The following is a 12611-nucleotide window of genomic DNA, read 5'->3' as shown; positions in this document are numbered from 1 at the left end:
CTATTCTTATTACTGTACCTTAGTATGCAACTCCATTGTTTAAGAAGCATGTCATCACTCAAAGAAAAAGAGTACCTATATTTATACTACTTACACTATTTTCATTCCTAGGTGAAAATATACCTAGGAGTATTTTCTGTGTGCTATATATTCATACAGAATGCATTTTTCATTCTTACAGAAGAAAATGAAGTTTAGTTTTAATAAGAAGGTAACTAGAACAAATATTTCAGTTTTTCAGTAGTTTCTTTTATTGTGCTTTAATCATTTCTTTGAAATAATGTGTGTATTCAAAATTGACCTTGAATAGCTATGTCTACTTTTAAAGAATAATTCCTACTTCTAGAAACCTTTATTCAAACACTGGATTATCAAACTTTAAATTGTTTTAATTTGTGTTGAGAAGGCTCAGCCCTATTTCCTACCTAGAACACCTAAAGACTGAATGTGTATCTCTTTGATATTTTCTAGCATATTTGGTGGAACTAGAAAATTCCCATTACATCTGATACTTATCTAGGATTACTCTATTTTTATTTTTATTTTTCATAAATTTAGTTTACCAGACTCAGACTCGGAGAATTCCTGAAATATATAGCTGTTTTCTTTATACTATTATAGTTGTGCATGTCTACTCTTAATAGTTGTCCCCTGTGTTATCTCATGTATTGCAGCATCCCCTCAGTTGGTCTATTATTCTAATTATCCTTAGTGCCTGAGGAAAGAAAAGAGCAAAGAAAAATGTTTTCTGGATCACCAGGAAGGTCTAGCTGCACTTTTCAATGCACTAACACAAGCACACTCAGCTGCACCCTGCCACAGACTCTATCAGCTAAAGTATATGCCATGATTTTAGGTTATAAGGTGCATGAATGCAGGAAAGAAGGAAAGATAACCTCATAAGGAAATTGTATCTTTGAAAAAAAGTGCTTTGCTGGGCTGGTGGGTATAGGATACTGTGGAAGACGTTTTAAGGAAGATACAATGATTTCAAACAGAATCTGGGCTGAGTACAACCACAGGTCTTGATAATAGAGGCATGCATGTTAGCATGAATAACCACTATATTACCCATACCATGACAGTCTCACTAGTTCACTGAGCACAGCAAACAGATGCAGTAAATAAACGCAGCAGTTTGCATGGCAGGGCCCAAGAGGGCACCTTTGTTTCCAATCCTAGTAGCGTACGCTTCCTCAGATGTGGTCATGACACAGTGCAGACCATATTCTCCAGCAGCTGCTGGAGTCACTGCATCAGCTACATTGGAGGTCTCAACCCAGAGAGACCCTCTGACAGCAGATACATCTCTTCAGGTCTCAGGCTGCAGGGAGTGTGTGGGTCCTCTCTGGGAGACCTGTACTGACAGCCAGCTCTCCTGCAGAAGGTCTGCTGTTGTCCATGAGCTTTGTCATCAGGTGAGGGAGTTACAAGAGGAAGTCAGCAGGTTGTGAAGCATCTGAGAAGATGAGCAAGAGCCAGACAGGCTGTCCATGGAGACCATACAGCTCCAGGAGTCCCAAAGCCAGACAGCAGTGGAGTTGTCAGAGGGTTCTGTGTGACATGACGCAGTATGTCATAACACTACAAAAGAGGGCAGGAAGTTGGTCACTTCTCATAGGAGGAGAAAGTCTCTTACTCCTCCTGAAGCCTTGCTATTGAGGAACAGTTTCAGTGCCCTCCAGGTGGAGGAGGAGCTGGGCAAGGCTTCAAGGGAGGCAACTGGGCTGAGAGACCCTGTGCCTAACAGGAACACCCAGAAGAATCTGCAGGTGATTTTGTGAATGACTCCCTGCTGCAGGGTATGGAGGCACCTATTTGCTGACCTGACCTCTCGTCTAGAAAGGTTTACTGCCTGCCAGAGGCTCAGATACGAGATTTTTCTAGGAAAATGAGGGCCCGCTGCTGAATGGGGTGGGTGACCTGGTGCTGAAGAATACAGAGAGGGCAGATTTACTGAATGCCACCTTTGCTTCAGTCTGCACTGCTGAGACCAGCCCTCAGGAATCTCAGACCCTTGAGACAAGAGGGAAAGTCTGGAGAAAGGAATTTCCCTTGGTCAAGGAGGATCATGTTAGAGCTCATTTAGACAAACCTGACACCCACAAATCCATGGGTCCTGATGGGCTGCACCCATGAGTGCTGAGGGAGCTGGTAGATATTATTGCTAGGACACTCACCATCATCTTTGAAAGGTCATAGAGAACAGGAGAGGTGTCTGAGGACTGGAAGAAAGCCAATGTCACTCCAGTACTCAAAAAGAGAAAGAAGAAGGACCCAGGAACCTACAAGACAGTCAGCCTCACCTTCATTCCTGGAAAGGTGATGGAACACCTCATCCTGGAGGTCATCTCCATGCATGTGGAAGATAAGCTGCTCAGGAGTAGTCAGCGTGGATTCACCAAGGGGAAATCATGCTTAACAAAATTTGATAGCCTTCTATGGTGGGGCAACTGGCTGGGTAGATGAGGGGAGAGCAATGGGTGTTGTCTACCTTGACTTCAGCCAGGCTTTTGACACTGTCTCCCATAACATCCTCACAGGCAAGTTCAGGAGGTGTGGGATAGATGAGTGGACAGTGTGGTGGATTGAGAATTGGCTGGATGATAGAGCTCAGGGGGTTGTACTCAGTGACACAGAGTCTATTGGAGGCTTTTAGCTAGCAGTGTTCCCCAGGGGTAAGTTCAGTCTTGTTTCACTTCTTCGTCAGTGACCTGTATGATGAAATAGAGTGCACCCTTAGCAAGTTTGCTGATGACACAAAGCTTGGAGGAGTGGCTGACACCCCAGAGGGCTGTGCTGCCATTCAGAGAGATCTGGACAGGCTGGAGAGTTGGGTTGAGAGGAACCTCATGAAGTTCAACAAAGGCAAGTGCAGGGTCTTTCGCATAGGGATGAATAACCCCATGCACCAGTGCAGGCTGAGGGCTGACCTACTGAAAAGCAGCTCTGCAGAGAAGGACCTGAGAGTCCTGGTGGAAAACAAGTTAACCATGAGCCAGCTCTGTGCCCTTGTGGCCAAGACAGCCAACGCTATCCTGGGGTGCATTCAAAAGAGTGTTGCCAGCAGGTCGAGGGAGGTGATCCTCCCCCTCTACTCAGCCCTGGTGAGGCCACACTTGGAGTATTATGTCCAGTTCTGGGCTCCCCAGTACAAGAGGGACATGAAACTACTGGAGTGAGTCTAGCAGAGGGCTATGAAGATGACTAAGGGACTGGAGCATCTGTAATACAAAGAGAGGCTGAGAGCTAGGCCTGTTTAGCTTGGAGAAAAGACTAAGAAGGCATCTTATCAAAGTATATAAATATCTGAAGGAAGGGTGTCGAGAGAATGGAGCCGGTCTCTTTTCAGTTGATCCCAGCAACAGAATGAGAGGCAACGGGCACAAACTGGAACACAGAAAGTTCCAGCTGAATGTGAGAAAATGCTTCTTTATGGTTCGGGTGAGAGAGTGCTGGAACAGGCTGCCCAGAGAGGTTGTGGAGCCTCCTTCTCTGGAGATATTCAAAACCCGCCTGGATGCCGTCCTCCGCAATGTGCTCTAAGTGATCCTGCTGGCAGGGGGTTGAACTAGATGATATCCAGAGTCCCTTCCAACCTCAGTTATTTTGTGATTCTGTGTGATCCTGTGATTCCTATGCACATTTATACAAGCGTACCACTCTCAGTGAACCTTGCTGACCACTGGATGAACTTAAGTCATTACCTGCACCAAAAAAGCCTTTTCATGGTTCTCAGCCAGTACATGTGGATGACACTGTCTACCTTGTCTTATCCTGAGATTACACAGTTTATCTGCATGTAACAGTCCCTTACCTAACAGCATAAATGATGAATAGATTTGTTTACCTCTACGGAAACCCGATAAATCTGTAAGGACCACAATGCCTCATGACAGATGGGATTTGCACAGTGTGCCATGATCAACATGAAGGGGCTTGTGTGATATTAAAACAGGCAGAGTTCCCATGACCAGCAGGGACATAAGATTGCTAAGATCTTTCTGATGCTTCCATTAACATCAGCAGGGACATAAGATTGATATTACCTTTACCGCTATCACATTTTCTACTATACCTATGCTTTGAACAACAGTTAATTAACCTTGAGTGTCCATGCCTTTCTTCTTGAAATCCAAATTTATAAATATATAAATAGACCATATAAATTAACCTCAACATTGGTAGGACCTCCCTGTGGAAAAGGTCAGTATTAAATCACCCATTTTCTCTTAGTGAAACTAAAACCTTCTCCCCTTTAGACCTGATGCTTATTCTTTTCTGTGTAGACAAGCTGCCATATAATAATTCTGTGACTTTGCTATACAGCATAATGAGCATTACTAAGTAAAAAAAAAAAAAAAAAAAAAAAAAATCCATAAAGGAATAAAAGTCTGTATTTCCAGGCACTGCTAAAAAGACTTTAGATGACATCCTTTGTGATGTTCATAGAATAAATCAGATTGATCATTAGTTAATTGCCAAGAAGGCCTCAAGCAAGAATAGTATCAAAAAGACACCATAACCATGATAAGCTTCTATACGTAAATTAATAGGAAATAGAAATACATTTGAACAAGCTGTAGATTATCCATGGATTTTTGCTGTTTTATTTTTCCTAAAGCTGTAGAGAGTTTTGTGGCAGTTTCTGACTTTTAATCACAATGTTTTATTTCTAGTTTGTTTTTGATTACGTAGGAATTGATTACAACTCTAGCATACAGAGTAGAATGAAAATATCATTTCCATCACAGGAGAATTTGTGATGCCTATGCACTTGATCTCAAATTTTCACTTCTGTTCAAACTGCAAGACTTCAGGGTTTGGAAACTTGTGCCAACTAAAAATGTAGTTTTGTTTCATAAATCACTCTGCCCATTTCAGGAATCATTATAAATTATCTCAAATAAAATGGGGAGAGAATGTAGAGATTTGGATCACTGATCTTTTAAACACTTTAGCTGAGTATAGCTTTTTTCTTGGATCAATGACATTAAAGGCTGAACACAGTGGGCGACATGGAAAATGAAAATGAAATCCAAAACCTTACCTAGGAAACCAAATCAGATGAGTTAAAGTTTTTTTCTATATCAGGGGCTTAAATATATGGCTAAGTTATGAAATACTATTGGATCTGCAGTGCAGTTGCTGGCCATGGGTCTAAAAAGATCACTACAGATGTGATAAGTTAGAACCCCAGTTATCACTGGAGGATGATTTAGTTTGAGTCACTTTCCATTTTCCCATGACTGCAGTATGGGCAAATACAGTTACCACAGATCAGGAGGCATGTGGAATAAGTATCCCCAGGGCAACAGGTTCATTCCTAAGTGCCCAAAGAAGTCCTTACATAAAAAGGGCAAATCTGTTCTAACTGCATACACAGAGCAAAACCTTACAACTTCAGTGGTTAAAATAGGGGTTAGTGTTTTGTTCCCTAGCTAAACCTACTGAGCCATGCATCTTGGAGGGAATGAGCGGGATTTTAATGTTTAATAAATGTGAATCCATTACCACCTGTTCAATCCTATTATCTTCAAGTGGCATGTTAAGGCCTCTCTATGTGAGAATTTACTCTGGAACAGCCATATTTAAGCTGCTTTTCCTGATTAACTCCATGTGTAAAATTCTTGGTTTCTGGAATAAGAGATATAATTGGAAAAAGACATTTTCTGGAATCAGAGAATTGGCAGATGGATTTAATCAAGAGGAGTTAAGCCAGTTTAAATTTCCAGCCCACCTTATTCCAAATAAGTTTTCGTGCATATGGAATGATGAACCCTTAAGTCACGGTTGGAAGGCAAAGGATTTATAATGAATTTGGGTGAAAAACATGTTTCCTCTCTCATGAGAACAGTCAAGATTAACAGAATATTTCTGTCATACTATTTACTATAAACATTTTAATCTCACAAACCAGGGTCTGGCCAATTTGAACACTTTATTCTACAGAGTTGCATAGTTCATTTTGTATTAAAGAAAAAAAAAACTCTTTATTTTCATTATGTCTGTTAATATTTTTCTCTATTGGATTATTCCTTTTACCCATAAAAATAAAAAATAAAAAAATGAACATTTTCAACCAGAAAATATCAAAATATATTGCCGACACAGGAAATATGTTAAATGGCATACTCTGTAAAGGGAAATAAAAACAGCAGAGCAAAAGAATTCTTTAAGAAAAAGAAAGTATCCTTATATCAAAGAAAAGGGAATTATAAAACTGCCATTAATTCATTACTTATATTTGAGTCCACCTTCAAAATAAGTAACTAGAAGGATGCTGGTGAAAAGACACTTTTTTTTTTTTTCTCCAGTAATTTCCATAGTCATTTCCTTTGTTTAAAGCATAACAAACCCCTGATGACTCAGAGTACTAACATTTTTAATGGTTTTATGGAATTAGAAGTATATAAAATAGGCATAAATCATGAGAGGATTAGATCCCATATCTCTGATATTGATAGAACAGGGAAATTACAGGAAAACATCAACCAAAGTCATTGAAAAACTCTTGGGAGGAGCCTGACAAGTGTAACAAGTGCTATGATGAAAACAGAAATTTACGGAAATTATGTAGTATATGTAACTTCATCTCTGCCTAAACAAGTGAAAACTCTGGACACCTGCTAATGCCTAGAAACTGAACCAAACCTTAGAAGAGCACAGTGCCGATTTCCTCTTTCTTATATAAAATAACAGCCATTTGTACAATTGTCGATTACATTGAATACAATTCTACATTAAATGGAATTTTAGAATACATTTTCAGGTATTATATGCATGCTCAATTCCATGTATAAAAACAGGTCAAATTCTAACATTTTGCACAGAGAAAGTTAACCATAGTCTACTAAAGGCAATTGCTAAATATTTCCTTCAAAAACACATTATCTCCTATCTGTCTGCTCCTCAAAACTCTAAGGGACCTGGGGGATTTCCTGCGCTTATCCAGCTTATCCAGGAATCTTAGCAAAGATGAAGAATCTTAGGAAAGTTTCTTATTTTTCCAGGCATTGCAGGACGGGTACATAATTTTCAGTTACAAGTAAAACTCACCTATTTGTCATTGGATAAATCAGCTATATTTAACCAGAATATCTGGCTGAATATGAAAGAGCACTCCAGCTGAATATGCGAGGGCACTTCTTTACTGTGAGGGTGACAGAGCACTGGAACAGGTTGCCCAGAGAGGTTGTGGAGTCTTCTTGGGAGATATTCAAAACCTGCCTGGATGCCATCCTGCGCAATGTGCTCTAGGTGATTCTTCTCAGCAGTGGTATTGATCTTCAGAGGTCCATTCCGACTTCGGCCATTCTGTGATTCTGTGATTCTGTGAGAATTTGTTTTCCCAAAGAGCTCCTGAGAATCTCAGAAAGGAAAGCCTTTCTTTGTGGAAATGTGCACAATAATGTCTTAATTTAAGTACCTCTTTTGAAGATAGAATTCAAATAGCCTGAAATTTAGCGCAGAAAAAAATGTTTGTTTGTTTTCACTCCATCTCTGCATTTCATATTGTTATACAGAGTACCTGCACAGCTAGGGAGCAATAGAATCTCACAATGTTACAACATTATGCAGTCAATATCATTATACTGCTTAATAATGCTGGCATCTGTCATGGCAATAGAAAAGAAAGCTCTGTATTTCTGTGCAATAGAACCATTATAGTACCCATTGGTTTCAGGGGATAACTATTCAGGACTTACACTGTTAAGGAACACTGCTTTGTTTTCTTTGTAACATAGATCACTTCAGCTTCAAAGACTAAAACTCACATTGGGTTTTATGTAGGTGTACTAGCCCACAAAATTTCACACTTATCTCTGAGATGGGGCTCCAGCTCTTGCTGTTCCTAGATTGGCGTTGGTTCCATAGGGAGCAGCAGAGATCCTCATTGACCAAAAACTATCACATTTCCCTCAGCAAATATTCCACCAACACAGAATGTAACTCACCAACCTTTATGCAGGTGCAGAAATATCAGTCTTACATAAAACTTTGCCTGTTGTACACTGTGTCCATTGAGCAATTTTAAATGTTGCATAAACATACACCCAATGGTATTAACTCTACAGTATAACCTTTGAAATAAATGAACAGGAAAGTAGTGGAAGAAAAAAATATCCAAAATTATGCTGCATATCTTTTCAAACAATTAAACTGCCATTGTAGAATGCAGCATACTAATTAAAGGTTTTGTGAAAGCCTAATTTTTCTCTTCCAAGGTTATACAAGGAAACAGTGAAAAACAATGTTGATCCAGGGCTTCCAAAAAAAACAATAAAAATAAGGCCAGTTATTAGTAAGGAGCCTGAGGCCATTACCAGCAGTTGGGTGCTATGCAGGTACTTTTCAATATTGTGCAATAGCACAAGTAAAAAGCATTATTTTTTCTTACATGTATGTGATTGCAGTGGTCTGATTATTCTTCTGAGAACAGAGGCAGAAAAGAGTGTTGGCTTTTTTTGTTGATTTTTTGTTTTCCGTGGCATGAAAAGGTTATTTTATTTTATTCTATACTAGAGAAAAACAGATTACCTTATATTTAATAATTACTCATTCAGATTATTTTAAAGGAAATAATGATTTCATATGTAGGTCCCACCATTTTACACACAAAGCCAATACAAAAATACAATGGGTCATTAGTCTCTGAAGGGTAAATACAGATTATTTTTGACAAGTTAGTAATTGTGTGCAATATAAGGCAACACCAAGCTGTTAATTTAATTTTACACAATTGTGAAAAGGTGAGATATCTTTTAAAAAAATGTATCAATATTAGAACATTTCCTTATAACCTACTGTTATTACCTTGCTTATTTTTAATCATATCTCCCAAAAGTAGTAACTATGTGTTGAAATAAAACTGTACAGTTTACAAGTATTCTCAGTGTGTAAATTATCATGAGGTGAGGATTTATCTTTTTTTTTACATCACAAGGGCTATTGTTAATAAATAGGCAACTTGAACTTGTAATGTACCTGTTACTCAGTGTCCTGTAAAGTACACATAAAAGCAGGCTGTTCCCTAGCTATTTTTTCAAAATATCTTTTTTAGGAAAATAAAGTCATATTTAAAGTTTAGTCCATCACATTATATCTATGAATAAAACTAAGTTTTGTGTTTAACAGGTTGTTGGTGATCCCCGACTATCATGATCCCAGATTATCATAATGACTGAAATGGAACACTCTCAAGAGCAAATAGTGTAAGTAGTGCATATAAATCCATAGATGCACACAACACTCGACAAATGCAACTGTATCAATGAGAATCCTGAAGAGCACTTTATCTGTTTTTCCAGCTATTAAGAAGCATTTGCCCAATTCAACATGCTAGATATTTCTATGAAAACCAAGAAGCTGGACAAAGAAATAACTTGTCTGTAGCTGAGTAAGAAGCACTGATTTTTTTTTTCATTTCGGCAAACAACCCAAAATGAAAATATCACCCCTCACACTCAATTGTAGGAAGTCAACCACATTTATTTATAAATCTTTTGCCAAACAGAAACAAACCTTCACTTCACTGTCACTTCCCCTCATGATTAAACAAATCTAAACAAAGTGAAAAAGCCCATATTTCTCTATCTACAACAGTATGTTTCATATCTGGTTTTCTGAGAAATTTAGAAAAAAAAATATAAATAAAATAAAACCATATTCACAAAGCTGACAGAACTTATTTTGAGAGAGAGAACTTATTTTACACTTTTTTTTTTTTAATCAATTGCTTAAGAGTAATAGTACATAAATTCCTTTATTTTCCTCAGAGTGTTTGAACCCCAGTTCTCACTTCCCAAGAGGCCCAACAGATTAAAATACATTGGGAAAAACAACAGAGAAAGTGTCCTTAATCTCTCTTGTGTAGTCTGTTCTATCTTGTATAAATAATTTAATATTCATTATGATTAGGAATGCAGGCAGGGCACCTCATCTTTCCAAAGAGCATTAGATGAGACTCATTCCCACTTTCTTATTCCATATTGCAGTGACTATTAAAGTACTTTATCTGAAAGGCAGAAGATTCAGAAGGGGAGGAATAGGAAAGTCTCTGGTTATAATATCTTATATAAGAAAATGATTGATTTAGGAGTTAAGAAAACATTGTTCAAGTCTTTATACTGACAGAAAAATAATTATAGCATATGTCACCTACAGGCCCCATAGAATTCTCTACCCTACACAAATCCATTCTTTATCTGAAGATAATGATTTCATAAATTAGAGGTTAAAACCAATTCATTTTAAAGAATACATTTATTTTAGGAAGTAACACAGGATCTATGACAAGTGGAAATGGGATGAAATCCAAAGTAAGTTATCCAAGAGTCATTGAATCAGATTAGCTTGATATCTGTAGCCTACAATATAACATGTGGGGAAATAACAATACACCTAATGTATCAGCCATGTGGTAAAAAAAAATCTGATAAAGTACTTAAGGGAATTAACAAGTGGGAGAGCATGAGAGCTGGTGCAAAAATTGTGTGGTGGATAGTGGCTGAAAAACAACTGGCAACTGACAGATCTGAGAAGAATAATCAAGCTGGAATCAATTACGAATAGAGTTAGTCAAGGATCAGTCATGGATCTTGTTTAATATTTTCGTTATGTTACATTTCACGTAGATAAAAACATAAAGGTTACCTGAAAAAAATTGTTAGTAACACAACATGAAGAAGACCAGAGTATGATACATAAGGAACTGAAGCAATATGGCCGTGGAGAGCTCTAATGCAAGCTGATAAATTTGAGGAAACAAAAGTACTGCTCTAAGCTGTGAGCTCATCAGTTGGAAGAGAAAGAGTGATGTGGCTGGGTTAATTGTTGCCAATAATGTGACATGTCCATCAAATAGCAAATGTAATTCTCAGAAGTATGAGATGAGGTCCCCAGAGTACTGCAATCCATATGCAATAAGACAAAAAGATCTTATTTTGTTTAATTTAGTAAAATGAACTGAGATGTGATAAGATTGTTCTACATAAATACGAGTGTTTGGAAAAAAAAAAAACTATTTAAACAACAATTTGTTGTTTGTTTGTTAGGTCAAAATGTTGACCTAATAAAAATATTTCTATATGTGCCATAAATACATTTGGGTTGGAAATTAGAAGTTGTAATCTTCAGAGCCAGAAGATTCTGTAACAGCTTTCCAATAGGAATAACAAGGGCAGTAAACCAAGCTAGTTTTAAGATGAAGCATGTTTCAGAAATAAAAATGTTGTATATAAACGTCTGTTTCAACTAATGCTTGCCAAAACACAGACAAGTATCCAATAAAACTTTGCCTAGTACTCTTGCCAAATTGCCTTGTGAATTCCAGGAGAGCAGAGATTACTAGGGTCTATGACTCTGAGATGACTCCTCCATGACAACTACTTTGGAACTGCAGATTTTAGAAGCTTTAAGAGCTTCAGTTTTTGAGGATTTTCTGCTTTTCAAAATTCAAAAGCAACCTGGTAGTTCAGGAATTTCAATGTTGCATTTCAGATTTCCTTTTGTGGTGAGGTTTACACCGAGCTTTGGAAAAATTCTGGGTGACAGAAAAAAAAAAAAAAAGAAAAAAGAAAAAAAAAAAGAATTTTCTAACTATCGTTCAGGCTGAGAATCAAAATTCATTTTAATAACTGCAACTTAAGGGGGAGGAGAGAGAGAAAATCTAAAAGTTAGGTTTTAGGGAGCAATTTCAATTTGGCAACTAAGGAAAATCCTTACAGAGAGCAAGTAAAATATTTGGCCAAATTTTCTGTGCAACACAGAAATTACATCAGTTGATAAGCCTACAAGAACTTTCAGGTAGTAAAAGACACAGACACCAAGCGAACCTTCACAATCTTTTCAGCAAAATCCATTACAGAACTAGCCATGCTCCCACAAGATGTCAGAAATACAGTTCTTACAGAAGAATCAGGTCCAAACACTTTGACAGTCTACAGCTCCTCTCAAAGAAAACCAATAGAATTTAGTTATACTGGAATTAGGTCTTCATTGACATAAGCACTGATGAGATTCAGATTTTTAACTATCTGAGAAAGCCTAGTTTTCCAGAGAACAGCGCAAGGTGTCTTTGTCAATCATAAAGTCAACATCCATACAAGCTTAAATCAACAACCGACACTGTACCATTCAGACACAGTCCCTAGATGTGTTGGTGCAAAGTTGCCTCAGGAACAGCTTTAAGAGAGGGAAAGAAAGTACTTCTAAAATGTACATCCAGCTTAAGAGTATTCACTCAGAACAGCATGCCTTGTCCTTTGAAATATTGTGTTGGATGCAGATGAGTGTTTCTAACATATTTCCAAACCCTATGGGATATGTACATCAACATGAAAAGAACATCAAAATTAATTTTTCCTGCTCCAACCATGAGGAAAGCTTCCTTCTTTTGACTGTCAGTGGAAATGTCTTTTCTAGATACATCTTTGGCTCCTCATATTGTCATTTTAGAAGTAATTTCTAACCGCTTAATTACCATAGGTGCACTATGGTCTTCTTTTTTGAAGAATATGGCACCAAATTACTCTGTCTGAAATTAAAAGCTAATGAAAAGTTCAAAGATAGTCTGTAGAGCCATAGCATACTATAGTCTTTATTTTCAT

General features: G+C 37.7%; 1 long non-coding RNA gene across 1 annotated transcript in view; it reads left to right on the top strand.

The window, feature by feature from the left end:
- Window positions 1-12534, top strand: part of LOC308190374 — a 64004-nt gene extending 51470 nt beyond the window's left edge. Inside the window, exons 4-5 of the long non-coding RNA XR_013947136.1 lie at window positions 9139-9215; window positions 9312-12534. This is a non-coding gene — a long non-coding RNA (uncharacterized lncRNA). The remainder of the gene's footprint in view (window positions 1-9138; window positions 9216-9311) is intronic.
- Window positions 12535-12611: the final 77 nt, after the last annotated feature.

Source organism: Anser brachyrhynchus, assembly GCF_964034855.1.
Source record: "Anser brachyrhynchus genome assembly, chromosome: 2".
Taxonomy (NCBI): Eukaryota; Metazoa; Chordata; class Aves; order Anseriformes; family Anatidae; genus Anser; species Anser brachyrhynchus.
This window is presented reverse-complemented; position numbering and strand designations above follow the sequence as displayed.